The sequence below is a fragment of the Myotis myotis genome, unplaced genomic scaffold (assembly GCF_014108235.1).
Source record: "Myotis myotis isolate mMyoMyo1 unplaced genomic scaffold, mMyoMyo1.p scaffold_m19_p_16, whole genome shotgun sequence".
NCBI classification, from domain to species: domain Eukaryota; kingdom Metazoa; phylum Chordata; class Mammalia; order Chiroptera; family Vespertilionidae; genus Myotis; species Myotis myotis.
Window position 1 is genome coordinate 51,541,170 of NW_023416320.1, and position 17,256 is coordinate 51,558,425.

General features: G+C 45.2%; 1 protein-coding gene and 1 long non-coding RNA gene across 2 annotated transcripts in view; one reads left to right on the plus strand and one right to left on the minus strand.

The window, feature by feature from the left end:
• Window positions 1–17,256, plus strand: part of CNBD1 (cyclic nucleotide binding domain containing 1) — a 209,708-nt gene that overhangs the window by 36,628 nt on the left and 155,824 nt on the right. The window lies entirely within an intron of this gene.
• On the minus strand, window positions 1,792–12,511 carry LOC118670466. Its single transcript, XR_004972338.1, has 3 exons — window positions 12,397–12,511; window positions 7,471–7,504; window positions 1,792–1,935 (listed from the first exon to the last, which is right to left on the minus strand). It is a non-coding gene; the product is annotated as an uncharacterized LOC118670466 (long non-coding RNA).

Genomic DNA, 17,256 nt, shown 5'->3' on the forward strand with positions numbered 1-17,256 from the left:
CCCTCACGTGCACAAAATTCGTGCACTGGGCCTCTAGTCTACCATAAAAGTGAAGACCTTGACTAATTCATGTTGATCTAATCTTTAACACTTTTGACAGGCACACCTATGTGTGTCCAGCATTCCCCACAGCAGTTGGAGCCACAGATAGAAGCAGAAGGGAAAGGGCGTAGTTTAAATGTGCATTTCTCAGTGAGTGTGGCCCATTGCTCTCTGTGGGAACACACCTGCTGAGTGCTCAGAATTCTTACTATGGAGATGCCTAGTAGTCAAGATCAACATTTCTAAAAAAAAATTTTAAATGCTTGATGACACTAATTTGTTTTAAGCAGCTGCTAAGTGTTTATGGCTGCTGGAGTTAACAGAAGTAACCATGGAAACAGTCTCATAATGCTTCAAGGCTGAATGGATTTAAAATATCTATTTAAAACCATAAACACTTTGACAGCTGTAAGAATATTTACGTTTCCTCCAATTTTGGTTTGATGGTGCAGCTCAGAAAACGGGAGAAAGAAGCATTAAAACAGAAGCAGTTTGAGATATTCATAGAATTCTTACAAAGTCCTCCTATGCTTTGGTGTACTGGTAGAGATCGGCTTATTTTGGGGAGGTAGTGAAGGAAGTGGGAACATTATAAAATTACAGACACCTGGCTAGACCCACAAAAGTCATCTGTCCTTTTTTATTCTCTTATCACCATAAACTCTATCTTGCTCATTCTTCTCTCCTCTGCCCTTGCTAACCCACCTGGCTAATCCACTGTAGACATTGAAGTGTTTTAAAGTGAAGTTGTCATGCACTTTGGTGCTCTCTGAATTTGCTGGGTGGTCAGCATGTCATTAGTATCTTAATGAACACACACAGGTTTGCCGGCTCCCTGAATCAGGGCCTGCAGTGGTTGGACTGGACCTCGGGAGGTGGGGACACAGCTCCACCAGCGCCTGATTGAGGCAGGAAGGGGAGGAAGGTTAGGGTTGTGTCTTCTCTTTTTTATCTGGAGGAACCATAACTTTCTCAGAAACCTTTTCCCCAACAATATTTCTGATTGTATCTCACTATCAGGTCTAATGGATGCTCCTGGCTTTAAAAAAATTGAAAAAATATAAATGGGCCTTTCCACCATCAATATCTAATGAGATACGGCAAGGGCTTAGGGTTGGAAATCTCCCAGGGGACTCATGATGGGAAAGTGGTGGGCAGATGTCTTAAGTGACATTGCAGTTTTAGTAAGAGGTTGACAAAATGATGACCTTGGTATACTGTGTTATGGAAACGTGTTCAGTGATCCCAGGCTAATTAGGCATAAGTTGTCCCGTGTCAGGTAGAACATAAACTAAAATCCATGTTTGCGTCCACATGTGCGTAGGATTCAGAGCCTCGAGGCAGTGTTCCCAGGGTGGGATGATGGGAGGGAGGGGGCCTCACAGTTTGGTGTGCAGACCTGTGCTCGCTCTAGTGCACCTCATTTTGTCTTCCACCACCTGGGGCCTGCGCAGAGCGAGTCACCGGACTGGAAAGAGGTGGCCATCTGCCCACATGGGATGAAGCTAGAAATAATGGAGATCTAATTTTTAAAATAAATTATTGATTTATTTTAGAGAAAGGAAGGGAGAGAGAGAGAGAGCGAGAGAAGGAAACATTGATTTGTTTTTCCACTTATTCATGCATTCATTAGTTGATTTTTCTATGTGCCCTGACCAGGGATCAAACCCGCAACCCCAGCATATGGGGACAACACTCCAACTGAGCTACCCGGCCAGGGCCTGGAGACCTAATATCTTTATGGTCATGTTCAGCCAGTTGTCCACTGTTTTTAGCGTCTCAACTCCATTTCCTGTTACTTCCTTCAGTGGCACCAGTGCCTCTGATTCTTGAGTCTTCCCGGGGTCTGTGCAGTAAATCTTTCACTCTCATGGGCTTCTCTCAGCTGGAGACCTTTAACAGAACAGAGACACTTGAAGCTCAACTTGGTTACCATTGTTCATCTGGTTTGCATTTTCTGGAATTTTGTTGACCCCTCACATCCACTGTTAACTCTTCCTCCATGATTTGTGCCTGTGGGAATTTCTTTATTTTGTGAGTTCTCCTATTTTGTGATATTTTAGGGGTGAAAGAACACCTGTCTTCAACCTGCGGTGTTCAGCTGGCAGTTGATTTCTCTTGAATCTGTACACTTGAATCATCTCTAGTGATTGCTGTAACTGTATGTCTTTGGAAATCAAAATCATTTTTTTCTATTCAAGTTCCTACCTCATCCTGAATTTCTCTTACTTATTTACTTAGTGGATCAGAGGTTTGTACTCAGAGGTTATAATATTTTCCTTGGCTAAGGTTATAGCTCCTTTCTCATTATTATTTCTGAATATCATGAGTTCTTCTTATTTATTGATTGATTGATTGATTTTAGAGATTGTTGTTCCACTCATTTATGCATTCATCCATTGGTTTGTTCCTGTATGTACCCTGTCCGAAGATTGAACCCAAACCTTGGCTTATGGGGATGGTGCTCTAACCAACCTGGCCAGGGATCTTCCTGTTTTTTTTTTTTTTTTTGTTTGTTTGTTTTTTTGTATTTTTTTAAGTCAAATATACCAGAGGTTTATCTGTTCTATTGTCCTTTTCTAAGAAGCGACTCCACTTTATTTCTCACTTCTACTGTTTATTTTTATAAGAATTTGAAAATGCGATAACCTTTCCCTTCATTTTAATAAGTTCTTAACATTCAATTTTCTTCTATTTTATAGTTCCCAGACTAGATTGTTGAGTTGAGTGTTTAACTTATTTTTCATATTTTTATTTAATAATAAAATAACAAAGCTTTTTTATCTTCTACTGAGATATGATAAAATGTATATTTTCTTGGAAGTGTTCTTCCTGTTATTAGTTTCTATGTGGTACGTTATTGTGGTTCTTAATTAAAATAATTTATTGTTTTAGATGACAACAGTAACAAAACTTATTTTAAAATACTCAAATATAGAAAAGAGTTATTTTTTCAGGAGATTGCAGGCAATAAAAGGTATGAATAAAAGAGTAGTATAGGCTAAAGACGTGATAAACACTATGAAGAAAAATGAGGGAGGATGAGGGCTGGGGAAGGACAGCAGGAAGGGGAGATGAGCTTAGACATGCTGTCCAAGAGGCCTCCTTGAGAAGGTGACCTTTATTTATTTGCAAATAAATGTTTAAGAAAAATCAGAACACTTACTGTAGAACAAGTATGTGATAGGCAGCATTGTAAGATGGCCCTGGTGATCTCTGTCCCTGGTGTGACACCTGTGTCTTTGTGTGAGTGTAATAGAATCTGTGACTTACTTCTCATCAATAGAATAAGGCAAAGGATGGCACGTTTATGATTTAGTTATTTTTTAAATAGATTTTTTAGCAAGTCACAGAAGTAGAAGTGAGCCAGCTGGGCTGCATGGTCCCAGGAAATGAGTTACAGAGGTAACGTGCCTAGGGGAAGAAGGAGGGGGATAGGTGTGGGCGTGCTTGAGAAATCAGGGAGAGAGAGAAGGAGAGAGGAGAGAGAGAGAAAGAGAGAGAGAGCGAGCGAGCTGTGTTGTTCCACTTACTGATGGATTCATTGGTTGCTTCTTGTATGTGCCTGACCGGGGATCAAACCTACAACCATGGTGTATTGGGATGATCCTCCGATCAACTGGGCACTGAGCTACCCAGCAAGTGTGCTTTTAAGCTGCTAGTTTGTGATAATTTATTATGCAGCAATGCAAAGTTACTGCAGAATATATAGGAAAATATTAACCCCATCTTACGACGACCCTTACTGAAAGTAGGGTATTAGCAAATGAATAGACATCAATGGAGAAGAAGAGATAATTTTGCCTTTGGTCTATTATATGTAAGAACCTAACCTATATATAAATAAAACCCTAATATGCAAATAGGCCAAATGGTGGAACAACCGGTCGCTATGATGTGTGCTGACCATGAGGGGGCACGCACGGTACATGGCAGGTGGCAGCAGCAGGTGGCAGAGTGCGGAACATGGTGGGTATCAGCCGCAGCAGGATGGTGGAGCAGGTGGGTGGGAGCGCCAGGCCAAGGTGGGGTGCTGGTTGCTGTCATGGGGGCAAGCCTCTGGTGGTTACTGAAAATTCTTTGCTTCCATGTGCTGCAGTCCCACAAGGTGCTCACACCTGCTGCCAGCACCCAGCGCTGGCCCCAATTGCTTGGTGCTGTCAGTGGGTGCAAGTGGTGGCTGTGGGTCCCGATTGCCCCTCAGGGCTTCTCCACCTCCCCCTGCTCCTGAGGGGTGATTGGGGCCAGCAGCCACCTCTCACACCCACTGCCAGTGCCAGCCCTGCTTGCACCCGCAGCCGGCACCGGAGCCGATCGCTTGGCACCATCAGTGGGTGTGAGCAGTGGCTGCTGGCCCCAATTGCCTCTGAAGGCTTCTCCACCTCCCTCTGCTCCTGAGGTGCTGATGGCACAGAGCGATTGGGGCCAGCACCATCAGCACGTGGGAGTGGCGGCAGTGGGAGTGGGGCTGCCAGGAGATAGGGGACCAGGGGTCACGGTGGGAAGGACCAGGCAGTGGCACTGAGGATGGGCTGAGACCTGTCCCTGTGCCCACCACAGCCTCAGGGCCCACAGTTCCTTTCAAGGTGCATGAATTCATTCACTGGGCCCCTGGTCTCTATATATAAAAAGCCAGAGACTGTAACGCCATCATGACCATAACGAACCTTAACAACCGGTAGCTATGACACCCAGTACGGCCAGCAAACAGGCCTGATCTGGGCTGGATCACCCCAACACCCGGATCAGGGCAGAGCCAGCCGGCTAACGGCCTTGGTGGCAGGAATCTGGGGTCGGGGACCTTGGAGTTGCTCGGCCTCAGTCTCGGGCAGTGGCACGGGCGAAGCTCTCCTTTGGTGGAAGTGGACTGGGATCAGGGCGCTGGAGTCGGGGGTGGGGTGGGGAGGCTTTCCTGGTGGCCACAGTAGTTCCTGTGGGCTGCACACAACACCTGGGCATCTGGCCCTGGTCAGAATAGCGGCAGGGGTCACGGGGCGCAGAAGGCAGCGGCACATAGTAGCCAGGAGGTGCGAGGCCCTACATGGGCTCTTACCCCACCCTCTGGGCCCAGCAGCTCCAGCAGGTGGACCATGATGTGCAGCAAGGTTCTGGGCTGCAGACGGGAGGGGAAGTGAGCCAGGAGGGCAAGGCCCTGTGCCAGACAGAGCCCCAGCGACGTGGGTGGGGCCGAAGCTGGAAACCCTGATGCCTTTTTGGCCTTGGCCTTGGAATTCAGAGGTCAGCCCCACTTCAAGAGAGAGGAAGTGGCAAGGCCACAGGAGGGATGGGAAATGTTGTGGCCATCTTGGGGAAACACAGCTGCCACGGTCTTCAGTACCATGAACAGATGATCTTTGGTCTCGGTTCTACAGAAGAGGAAGCTGAAACTCAATGAAGGGAGCCTTCCACAAAACCTCACCCACTTCTCAGACCTGACCCTGTGCAGCATTGTTTTCGTTGAAAGTAGAGGATCCAAAAGGTTTTAAGATCTTTGCTATTTTAGGCTGAAAAGAATTTAGCACAGGGAGCTGGTGCTTGGGAAATCGTCAGAAAGCAGGAGGGGTGGGTATTAGGCTGGGCCCCCAAGAAAGACTCCCTGCCCAGCGGGAGGGACTGCCCCCTCAGCCACACTGAATTCTAGGACTCTGGCTCAGCTGTGACCCGGAGATCGGGAAACTGCTGCCCCCACAAGTGCCCTCCAGCTCCCACAGAACAGGTCACTGGGCACTGCCTCTGCCACAACTGCCTGTGCACAGCCTGGATTCCGCTGCAGAAAACCTCCACATCTTTGCAAACATCATCACCAGCAGCAAACAGCCCAAACCGCGGGAAGATGCCTCTGCCTCACTTCTGCCTTCAAAATATCGTGCAAGCACATCCAATTGGCAGAAACGAATTCATATCCAGAAACCTAGCTGCAAAGGAGTTTGGGCAATTTCAGACGTTTGTCTAGGAGTGAGATCTTGCCAATGTACCTCATGTGCCTGGTATTGATTAAAACGGGGCCCGGCTGGTGGAGCTCAGTGGTTGAGCATCAATCTATGAACCAGGAGGTCACAATATGATTCCTGGTCAAATTTCGAGCTTGATCCTCAGTAGGGGCATGCAGGAGGCAGCTGATCAATGATTCTCACCATTGATGTTTCTATCTGCCTCTCCTTCTTCCTTCCTCTGAAATCAATATATATTTTTTAAAAATGGGGTCATGCTGTATACATGTGTTATAACAAGTTTTTCATTTCATAGATCACTAATGTCTTTCCTGTTAAAATCATACTTAGAGAACATTATTTATTATTCATTTTAAATTGATCTCAGAGAGAAGAAAGGAGAGAGAGAGAAACATTGTTCCGTTGTTTCCTGCACTCACTAGACTGGGTATTGAATCTGCAACTCGAGCATGTGCCTTGACTAGCAATTGATCCACCATTTTCTGGTGTATGGGACGATGCGATGCTGGTACCCTGACCCCAAATTCCAGCTTCCAGAACTGTGAGAAAAATACATTTCTGTTGTTTAAGCCACACAAATTTATTATATTTTGTTATGACTATCTGAACTGATTAATCTATACTAATAAAAGGGAAATATGCTAATTAGATTGGGCTGACCGGACATCTCCTGGTCATCCTTCCAGACAAAGCCATGGTGGCAAGGGCTGAGGCAGAGGCAGTTAGGGACAATCAGGCCGGCAGGGGAGAGCAGTTAGGGGTGATCAGGCTGGCAGGGGAGAGTAGTTAGGGATGATCAGGCAGGCATGCAGACTGGTTAGGGGCTATCAGGCAGGCAAGCAGGTGAGCGATTAGTAGCCAGCGGTCCCCAAGGGGTCCCAGACTGGAGAGGGTGCAGGCCTGGCTGCGGGACCCCGCCCTCCCCCCGTGCATGAATTTCATGCACCAGGCCTCTAGTCCTATCTAATAAAGAGGGAAGATGCTAATTGACCCTCATGTTATTGCAAAAGATGGCGGCACCCACAGCCACAAGATAGCTGGCAGGGGAGGGCAGTTGTGGGCTATCAGGCCAGCAGGGGAGGCCAGTTGGGTGTGACCAGGCCTGCAGGGAGGGCAGTTGGGGGCGACAGGGCCAGCAGGGGAGGGCAGTTGGGGGCAATTGGGCTGGCAAGCGAGGGCAGTTGAGGATCAGGCTGGCAGGGGAGTGGTTAGGGGGCAATCAGGCAGGCAGGCAGGTGAGTGGTGGGGAGTCAGCAGTTCCAGATTGTGAGAGGGATGTCTGACTGCCGGTTTAAGCCTAAACCGACAGTCGGACATCCCCCAAGGGGTCCCAGATTGGAGAGGGTGCAGGCTGGGCTTAGGGACACCCCCCCACCCCCAGTGCATGAATTTTGTACACCAGGCCTCTAGTATATTATAAAGGAACATCACAAATTACTTTAAGTGCCTCCTCACACCTGAGTGTACTGACACCTACCTCTCATCTCTGTTTCAGAGTCTCTGCCACATCACTGAAATAAATAACAGGTAGATTAGATATGTCATATTGAGAAAATTCAAATCACAAGATAATGAAACTAAAGTACTTTTAAAACCTTACTCCAGTCTAAGCTTGGGAGTGATGGAAACATGTCTCAGATAAACAACAGTCTACATGGACATTTTAACACTTTTTAGCATAACAATATTATAACTAAACTAAACATTTTAAAAATTAATACATGTTTCCTTCAACATTGAAAAGGATAATACATCTATTATATTGGGCGGTCATAGAATCTGAAAAAGAAAATGGATAAAGAATGTGAGTCACGAAAGATAAACGTTTATAAACTTTATATCAAAAATGTTTTGTCCATGGAGAAGAAGCTGACCCGCAGGAGAGATCCCTCCTCTGAGTCAGGCTGAGGGGCGTGAACAGTGTGGGAATGCTACACTGACTGCCTTCTGCCCCTGGTCCATCACAGGAATAATTTGGAGAGCCCAGATTCTCTAGTAGTGAAACTCAAAGTCCCCGTTGAATGCAATATTTCTTTCCTAAAAGCCAAGGTCACGATCGTCCACCTCGCGATAAAACTTCCTGTGGCTGCTCGCAAATGAGGATTGTCCTCGCTTCTCTTGTTCCAGTGGGAGAATCTCCTGCTCCACGGGGGCTGGCTGGGAATCTGTGCCAAGCCAGGACCAGCCGGAGACCAGGAGATAAGAAGAGGCTAAAGGGATTAGTGTCCTTAATCGGGGCTAATCAATCATTTCAAGTGGAAAATTCATTAGGATTTGCCTGACAAGAACTCTGCTGCCAGCAGATGCAGAATCCTGCTGCAAACCTCTGTATATTTAAGATGCTCTGTAATCCCCACAAGTTGCTAATTTACTTTTTTCCTTCTAAACATTTCTCTCTAATCATCAAGATTTAATCCTCCTAATCTCCATCCCCGCTGACTCCCAGCGTGGCTTTTATAATCACGGGCGGTGTGTTGAACGGACTATTTTTTAAATGGAGCTCCTTTCTCAGTGTGAACTGGCCGTTCTGTGGGGGCTGCGCAGGCCTGACTGCCATTGCGCCCACTCTGAGATTGCTTAAGGAGAGGGGGGTCAGCTTAGGACATTTCAGGTAGTTTAATGTGTCCTTGTTTCATGCATTGCAAGCAGGTGCATTTCAGAGAATATGAAGAGTGTGTAAAAAAGTGCTTCCCACGGAAAGCGTGCAGACACTTCCCTTCCACACTATTATGTATTAAATAAAAAAGCGCAGCAGCAGCCGGTCGGAGGGCACAGTTCCCTAATGCTCCCTGCAGCCACCTCAGCAATGGACCTGCCCGGGAGCCCTGTGGGCACAGCTCAGGCCGACCCAGGGCAGGAAATGGGCAGTGTGAATCTACCGTCAGCTGAGCAGTGATTGCTGGGCAATCATTGTCCGTGTGAGCGAGCGTAGGCCATCAGAGGCATCAGGCCTGAGGGGGAACTGAGGTTGTGAGGCGCCTCCAACTCCACTCCATTCATTCAAACACCTTAGCCAACTACAGAGGTCTCAGTGACAGCGAGGCTCACTTCCCACGCTGTGGAGTTTCATATTGTTAGTGTTCAAGTAAAGTTAATTTCAACAAAAAATTCTTGGCAATGCCAGCCAGCAGCTTCTTTCTACGCTAATGTGAAGCTTGAGGACAACGAATGCCTCAATGCCTGCGCATGTCTTTGTGTTGTGTGTTTGCATGTGTGTGAGCTTTCTCATCTCCCAGAATGAACTTAAAATTAAAGAAAAAGGTCATTAATATTTAATATTTTGATTGCTTACTATAAATCAGGTGCCATATTAAATTGCTTTATATATTATAGCTTCTTGCCTCCTTAAATTTAATAGGTTTTAATGTAAAGCATCATCATGGAGAAGAGATGAGCTCCTCTGTGTGCCCCTCCCAAACGGTGTGATAGGAGGATATGATAGTTGACAGTAAGGCCTCCTAACATGGCTGTGTTCCTGGGAGGGGGTGTTGTCATGGGTGCTATGAGGATTGGAATAGCCTGGTCCATAAGGACTCCATATGGACATCCAGCTCCCAGGACCACCTTGGGAAAGACCATGAATTTTCTTCTGTTTAACATTTATTTTTTAAAATATATTTTTATTGATTTCAGAGAGAAAGGGAGAGGGGGAGAGAGATAGAAACATCAATGATGAGAGAGAACCATCGATTGGCTGCCTCCTGCATGCCCCACACTGGCGATTGAACTGTGACCTCCTGGTTCATAGGTAGATGCTCAACCACTGAGCCATGCCGGCTGGGCTTTTTAAAAAATATTTAGTTTTAATTGCAGTTGACATTCAATATGATTCTGTATTAGTTTCAGATGAGCAGCAAAGTGATTAGAAATCATGTACTTTACAATGTACCCTCCCCCCGTCCCCCCCCCCCCCCCCCCGCTTCAAGCATCCACCTGGCCCCACTCGTACTCATCCTGATAGTGACTGTATTCCCAGCACCGCAACCCACATCTCCGTGGTTATTCTCTAACTCCAATCTGTACTGCGAATCGCTTCCTTTTTCACATAACCTCACCCCTCACCTCTGACAGCTGTCAGTCTGTTTCTGTTTCGTTTGTTTATGTTGTTCATTAGATTCCACATAGGAGTGAAATCATGGAGCATTTGTCCTCCTCCTCCTGGCTTACTTTGCTTAGCATAATGCTCTCCAGGTCCCTCCATGCTGTTGTAAAGGGTAAGAGTTCTTCTTTACGGCCGAGTAGAATTCCACTGTGTAGTAAATGGGCCGCAGCGTTTTAATCCCCACGTCTACTGGGGGCACTTGGGTTGCTTCCAAATCTTGGTTTGTAAATAGCACCACAATGAGCTTAGGAGCACAAGTATATTTTTGAATCAGTTTCAGTTTCCTCAGATATATTCTCCAAAGTGGGATTCCTAAGTCTTAAGGCAGTTCCATTTTTAATTTTTTTGAGGTAACTCCTACTGCTTTCCACACTGGCTTCACCAGTCTGCATGAGGGCTCCCTTTTCTCCACATCCTCACCAGCGCTTGTTGTTTGTGGGTTTATTGATGATAGCCATTCTGACAGGTGTGAGATTTTAATTTGCATTTCCCTGATGATTAGGGATGTTGAGCAACTTTTCATGTCTATTGGCCATCGGTATGTCTTCCTTGGAGAAATGTCTATTTAGGTCTCCACCCACTTTTTAGTGGGTGGCTTGTTTTCCTCATGTTAAGCTGTCTGAGTTCTTTATAAATTGTGGGTAGTTATAATTTTGGATCCAACCCACAACCTTGGTGCATCAGGACAAGGCTCTACCAGCCGAGTTCCCTGGCCCCCTGGCTGCATTTCTAACACAGGCACAGCGCACGGTGCTACCACCATTTGGGAGGGGCACACAGAGGAGCCTCATCTCTTCTCCATGACGATGCACTTGAGAGTTGAGCTCACGTGTTTAGAGGTGGAGTATTAAGCACGTCTCTACCTGTTGCTCACATGTGCACAAAGGATTTACACGTGGATAATTTTATCATCCCCAGTGAATAGGTTTGGGGAAAATGGATGAAGGCTACAAGGAGAAGCACAAGCTTTTCTCAAAGTGTATATATGGTAAGTTTTAATTGTGCAGCTATGTTGTGATTATTAATTCTCATCGTGGTGTTTTGATTTCGTTCTTGAGGTTTATTTTATTTTACTTTATTTTTAGAGAGAGAGAAACATTTATGTGAGAACAGAATATCCAATCAGATTGGCTGCCTCCTGCATGCCCCCTACTGGGGATTGAGTCCAAATCAGGGCGTGTGCCCTGGCCAGGAATCAAACCAGCAACCTTTCGGTGCCAGGGAGCATGCCCAACCAGCTGAGGACGCTGGCCGCTGCCACTCTTGAGGTCCTAAACGCCCTGGTGCTCCCAGAAAGCATTCATCGCACACAAGATGTCATTTATGAACACACAGTGTTCTATGGCATACAGTGTTCGTGTGCATTTTAATATATGAAGATGTTAATGAGACCAATAAGGAAACTTTCAAAGTAAAAGAAACCTGGAGTTAGTCACACATATTCACACATGTTTCCCACGCGCCCTCCCCCCGCCCCCTCCCCAGTGCACAGGAGGCTTCGCTCTCCAGGATGCAGACACGCATTGGACTCCAGTCTTCACAAATTAGAACCGTGGCAAAGGCCCCGTGGCTGCCTGCAGACTTAGCTCGGAGCCTTGTACTTTGACAGTCTGCCTCTTTAAAATGCGGTCTCCACGAATGTAGTATTTACTGTGTCACTTTTCCATGCCTCAGGCATACGTAGTGTTTTCACCAGTGGAAACACCCTCTCCAGTGAGGAATTTAAATAGCCACTCACAGAGAAGAGGGACTGGTTTGACTTAAAAATAATTACCAGCTGAACTTTTCTAGGAAGTCATTAACCAAAAAGCCCAGTCACCGTTGTGTACAGGGAGGAAGCACAACGCTCTCGCACAGCTTTAGCAAATCAGGCTTTGAGGCCATGCTCGGCCCTCTGAGGCGTGGCCACGCAGTCACCGGCTCTCCCAGCATTAATTGCCTTTTTAATTGTGTGCGTGATCCGACTTTCAGCACGAAGCAAGCGTGACCTGCTGGCTCCCGCAGCGAGGCTCTGGGACGTGTGTTATCTTCCTCTCCACACCCACACGTTCCGAGGAAACGCACAAGCGACTAGCACACAGGGGACACGTAAAATGCTTCCAGTGAATAAATATAATAAAGCGTTAAGTCTTAAAACGATTAGAAAAAATCCTATTTTGTTCCTTACCTTTAGTTGCTTAAGGGGTCTGACAAGCGAATATTAATTGCCTTTCCACTTTAACTTAATGTTCACAACAGACCTTTAAGGTGGGTTTTCTATTAAAAATCATCACAAAATCGAAGTTCCAGGTAATAACTTACCAATACGTCCGAGTTCATAAGTGCTCAGGATTCCCATCGGAGTCTGGCTACTGCGTCCTGTGTGCGTTTGGATAAGTGAACTTCAGTTTGTTCTAGAACCAAGGGGGCGTCAAGGAGTAAGTAGGGCTATAAATTGGCAAAGCGGAGGGAAAGGGCGCGTGTCAGAGCCTGTTTGGGGTTTGGTATCCAATGCCTGTAAAGCACCACTGGGATGTGCTTGAGAAATCTGCCGGCAGTTGGTTTCCTCCCTTTCCTCATCATCCTCCCTCCTCCAAAGCCTCTCAGCCAGCGGGCAGTGCGCCGGATGGATCTAAATGGTGTCGCTCTCTGTGGGAACACAGGTCTTCAGAGGCGGGGTAGACAGAGAAGACATGAGAAGTTATCTTTGGGCGTATAGGAGAGGCTGTACTGCAGACCAAGTAGCCATTGCTAACAAGGAGCCAGCAGACAAAACAGTTCTTCAAAGCAGCCCGCAAAGCATCCCTTGCTCACACAGTAGCAATACAGGAGCCATTGCTAACAAATACCCGACCAAGCAGCCAGCCACTGGCTGGTCAGCAACACATCTTTGTACCAACTCAGCCAGAAGTGGCTTCTTGCCAAGTAGTGACGTCAGGATTTGGGTCATAGAAAGGCACGCCTGCGCAGTGCACACAGTAAAACTGCTGTCCTTGCTTTTGTACCTGCGCATGGCAACCTGGCCTTGAATATCCGGCATACTCTGGATTAGGCCCTCATGTTCAAATTGGCCTTGAGCATCCGCTGTGCTCTGATTAGGGTTCCCACACCGTCAGGTAGGTGGCGCTGTACTTCTCAGGCTATCCCAAAACTCTCCCCTGCATGTCTGTCCTGCGTGTGGGACTCGGCTGTTCCTGAGTGGGCTTGACACCTCTTGGAATAGGTCCATCTGCTATGCTTTGGATGAGATACTGAAGAATTTCTAAAAACAGAGAGAGGAGGAGCTAGGCAAGGCAGTCTTATTGGTAACGACTGGGATTTCTGAGAATGGAAGATGTATGTTGTCCAGGTGTATCCTCTCAGACCCTTAACACTCATACCTGGTTTCTACGGAGATGGCTAGAGGCAGTGGGGGTGGTGGAATGTGTATAAGTGAGGAGGAGTTCTAACAAAATTAGAAGACTTGTTCCAATAAAGTTTCATATGACCTAAATTATGAACACTGTAATTGTGCTTTCAGAGCATGGATTTATCAAATGTTTTAGTTTTTCTTTCTTTCCTTCTCTCTGTCTCCCTCCCTCTCTCCTTCCCGCCCCCCTTTTTCAAAATCTCAGAGCATCTAATTTGAAAGTTTCCATTTCCTGGAATAAATGAAACCAAGTATCTCTCTCCCTGTCCCTCATCCTCCCCTTCCCTTTCTCTCCTTCCCGCCTTCCTTCCCTCCCTTCTTACCTCTTTCTTATAAGCTAGTCACAGGACCTTTTTGTTTGTTAGCTAGCCATTTATAGATACTAACTTTAGCCATTTATTTTGTTCTTAAACTCCTCCCAAGAATGCCTTTTATTTTTAAAAATTAAGTAAAGTACATAAATGAGAAGAGCATTAACAGAGGTCAAAAATTATCACAAGAATGAAACAGCAGCCATATCAAACACCAGAACATCGCCAGCATGCAGAAGAGCTGTTCTTGATCTGCTAAACCATCACACACTCTCTGTCCTCCCAAGGTAACCAGTTTCTTGATTTTTTTACAAAACTATGTTTTTATTGATTTTATAGAGAGAGGAGGGGAGAGATAGAAACAGTAATTAGAGAGAATCATTGATTGGCTGTCTCCTGCAAGCCCCTATTGAGGATTGAGCCTGAAACCCAGGCATGTGCCATGGACAGGAATTGAACCAGGGACCTCTTGATGCACGTGATGACAATCAACCATGGAGCCACACTGGCTGGACAGTTTCTTGATTTTTACTATCATAGATTTGTTTTGCATGTTTTTGAATATTAAATTCCTCAGCTAATGGAATCAGTGTATATTCTTTGATGTGTGACTTCTTTCATTCAACATTGTTCATGAGACTCAACCATGTTGCTGTGTGTAGAGGTAATTAGGCTATTTATGCATTTTCATCACAGTATGGAATATACCATGATATTTTACAATTTCTGCCCTTGAAGGTCAGTGGGGTTGTTTCCAGTCTAGGGCTACTATGAAGAACACAGCTACAAGGATTCTAAAGATGCCTTGTAGCTCACACACGCCTCTACTTCTTTTGTGTATATGCTGAAGAGTAGCATTGGTAGATCCTAGCATAGGTGAGACTTTAACCTTGGTAGATAATGCCAACCAATTGGTTTTCCAAAGTTGTTGTAACGATTTTGACTCGTCACGGCTGTGAATTCCCAGTGTACCATGTTGTCACCAAAATACTGATCTGTTTTTAGTTTGAACCATGTTGGTGGGTGTGAGCTATCTCATGGGGGTTTTAGTATGGCTTTCTCTGATGACTAATGAGTCTGTATGCCTTTTAATTATTTTGTCCACAAATCAAATATGATCTTTAATGAAATCTCTGTTCAAATATTTTTCCCATTTGTAAATTTAGATTGTCTTTTTGTAATTGAGGAGATAAGCCCATTGTTAGTTATGTGTGTTGCAAATATCTTCTCCCACTGTGTGGCTTTTCAGTCTCTTAATGTTAGCACAGTTTCTATTTTTATTTTTAAAATTATTTTAAAATCTTTATTGCTGAAAGTATTACATATGTCTCCCTTTCCCCCCATGTACCTTTTCCAGCCAGCCCCCTCCCCCTCTCCCCAGGCCTTCACTACCCTATTGTCTGAGTGCATGGGTTATACTTATATGCATACATGTTCATTGGTTGACCTCTTCCCACCTACCCACTTTCCCCTGCCTTCCCTCTGAGGTTTGCAGTCTGTTTGATGCTTCTATGTCTCTGGATCTATTTTGTTCATCAGTTTATTTTGTTCATTAGATTCCACATCTGAGTGAGATCATGTGATATTTGTCTTTCTCTGACTGGCTTATTTTGCTTAGCATAATACTCTCCAGGTATCTCCATGTTGTCCCAAAGGGTAAAAGAGCCTCCTTCTTTATAGCTGCATAGTGTAAATGTACATGGTGTAAATGTGCCACAGCTTTTTAATCCCCTCATCTACTGATGGCCACTTAGGCTTTTTCCAAATATTAGCTATTGTAAATTGTGCTGCTAAGAACCTAGGGGTGCATACATTCTTTCTGATTGGCATATCTGATTTCTTAGGATATTTTCCTAGAAGTGGAATCACTGGGTCAAATGGGAGTTCCAATTTTAAAATTTTGAGGAAACTCCATACTGTTTTCCACAGAGGCTGCACCAGTCTGCATTTCCACCAGCAGTGTATGAGGGTTCCCTTTCCTCCACATCATCACCAACACTTGTCGTTTACTGATTTGTTGATGGTAACCTTTCTGACAAGTGTGAGGTGGTACCTCATTGCCTCATTGTTGTTGTTTTTTTAAAAACATTTTTATTGATTTCAGAGAGGAAGAGAGAGAGAGAGAGAGAGAGAGAGAGAGAGAGAGAGAGAGAGAGAGAAACATCAATGATAGAGAATCATTGATTGGCTGCCTCCTACACATCCCCTAATGGGGATCAAGCCTGCAACCCAGGCATGTGCACTTGACCAGAATTGAATCCAGGACCTGTCAGTCCACAGGCCAACACTCTATCCACTGAGCCAAACCAACTAGGGCTCATTGTTGTTTTGATTTGCATTTCTCAGATGATTAGTGACTTTGAGCATTTTTTTTCATATGCCTCTTGGCCTTGTGCATGTCCACTTTGGAGAAGTGTCTATGTAGGCTATTTGCCCATTTTTAGTTAGACTGTTTGTCTTCCTTTTGTTAAGTTGTATGAGTTCCTTATATAATTTGGATATTAACCCTTTATCAGATGTATCATTGCCAAATACGTTCTCCCATGCAGTGGGCTCCCTTTTTGATTTATTGATGGTGTCTTTTGCTGTGCAGAAGCTTTCCAGTTTGATACTGTAGTCCCATTTGTTTATTTTCTCCTTAGTTTCCCTTGTCCTAGGAGATGTATCAGTAACATATTGTTATGAGAGGTGCCTGAGATTATGCTGCCTATGGTTTCTTCTAGGATTTTTATGGTTTCACGTCTTACATTTGACTCAATTGTATGCTCTTTCCTCCTTTGTCAAATATTAATTCATCATAATGGCTTGGGTTGATTTCTGGGTTCTCTATTCTGTTCTTTAGAATAAAATAAAGTGCAGATGAATATCAAGAATACTTGAGATGCTGGAAAATGGATGCTAGTGAAACATTTTTTGTCTCCATTCTATATACATGCCTTTGTGTGCTTTTTGAGTGCCTGATGGATGTAAAGTACCAAACTAGACACTTTGGAGATTTAGAGTGCATGGAGGAAATTCAGTCTTCATTCAAAAATAGAGAAAAATATGGCAATATATGGCAAAATAGCAGACGCACATTGTTGGAGGTATTGTAGAGAAGTGCCCTGGAGATGCTTCTATGGATACATTTTGCTGAGAGTTTTAGGATTTTGGATCCTGAGATGACCTGAGAGGCGCTGAGCCACCTTCCTTGTTTCACAGAGGAGGTAACAGCGCAGAGATGTGAACCACTGGCCTGAGGCCCGGGTGGCAGGTGGGAAGCTGGCAGAGAACACACTTCTATTGTCTCTGCATCTTCTGCTCTGTCCTCTAGCTCATGTTTATTCTGAAAAAGAAAATGATCACATTATGTGCACCTGAAGGCATTAGTCACCATGTAATAGCCTTTGGACGGGATACACTGATTGCAGAAGTGCTGTGCCCCTTCCCAGAGGCCGCGTGTGTGCCACTTTGGAAGGCAAC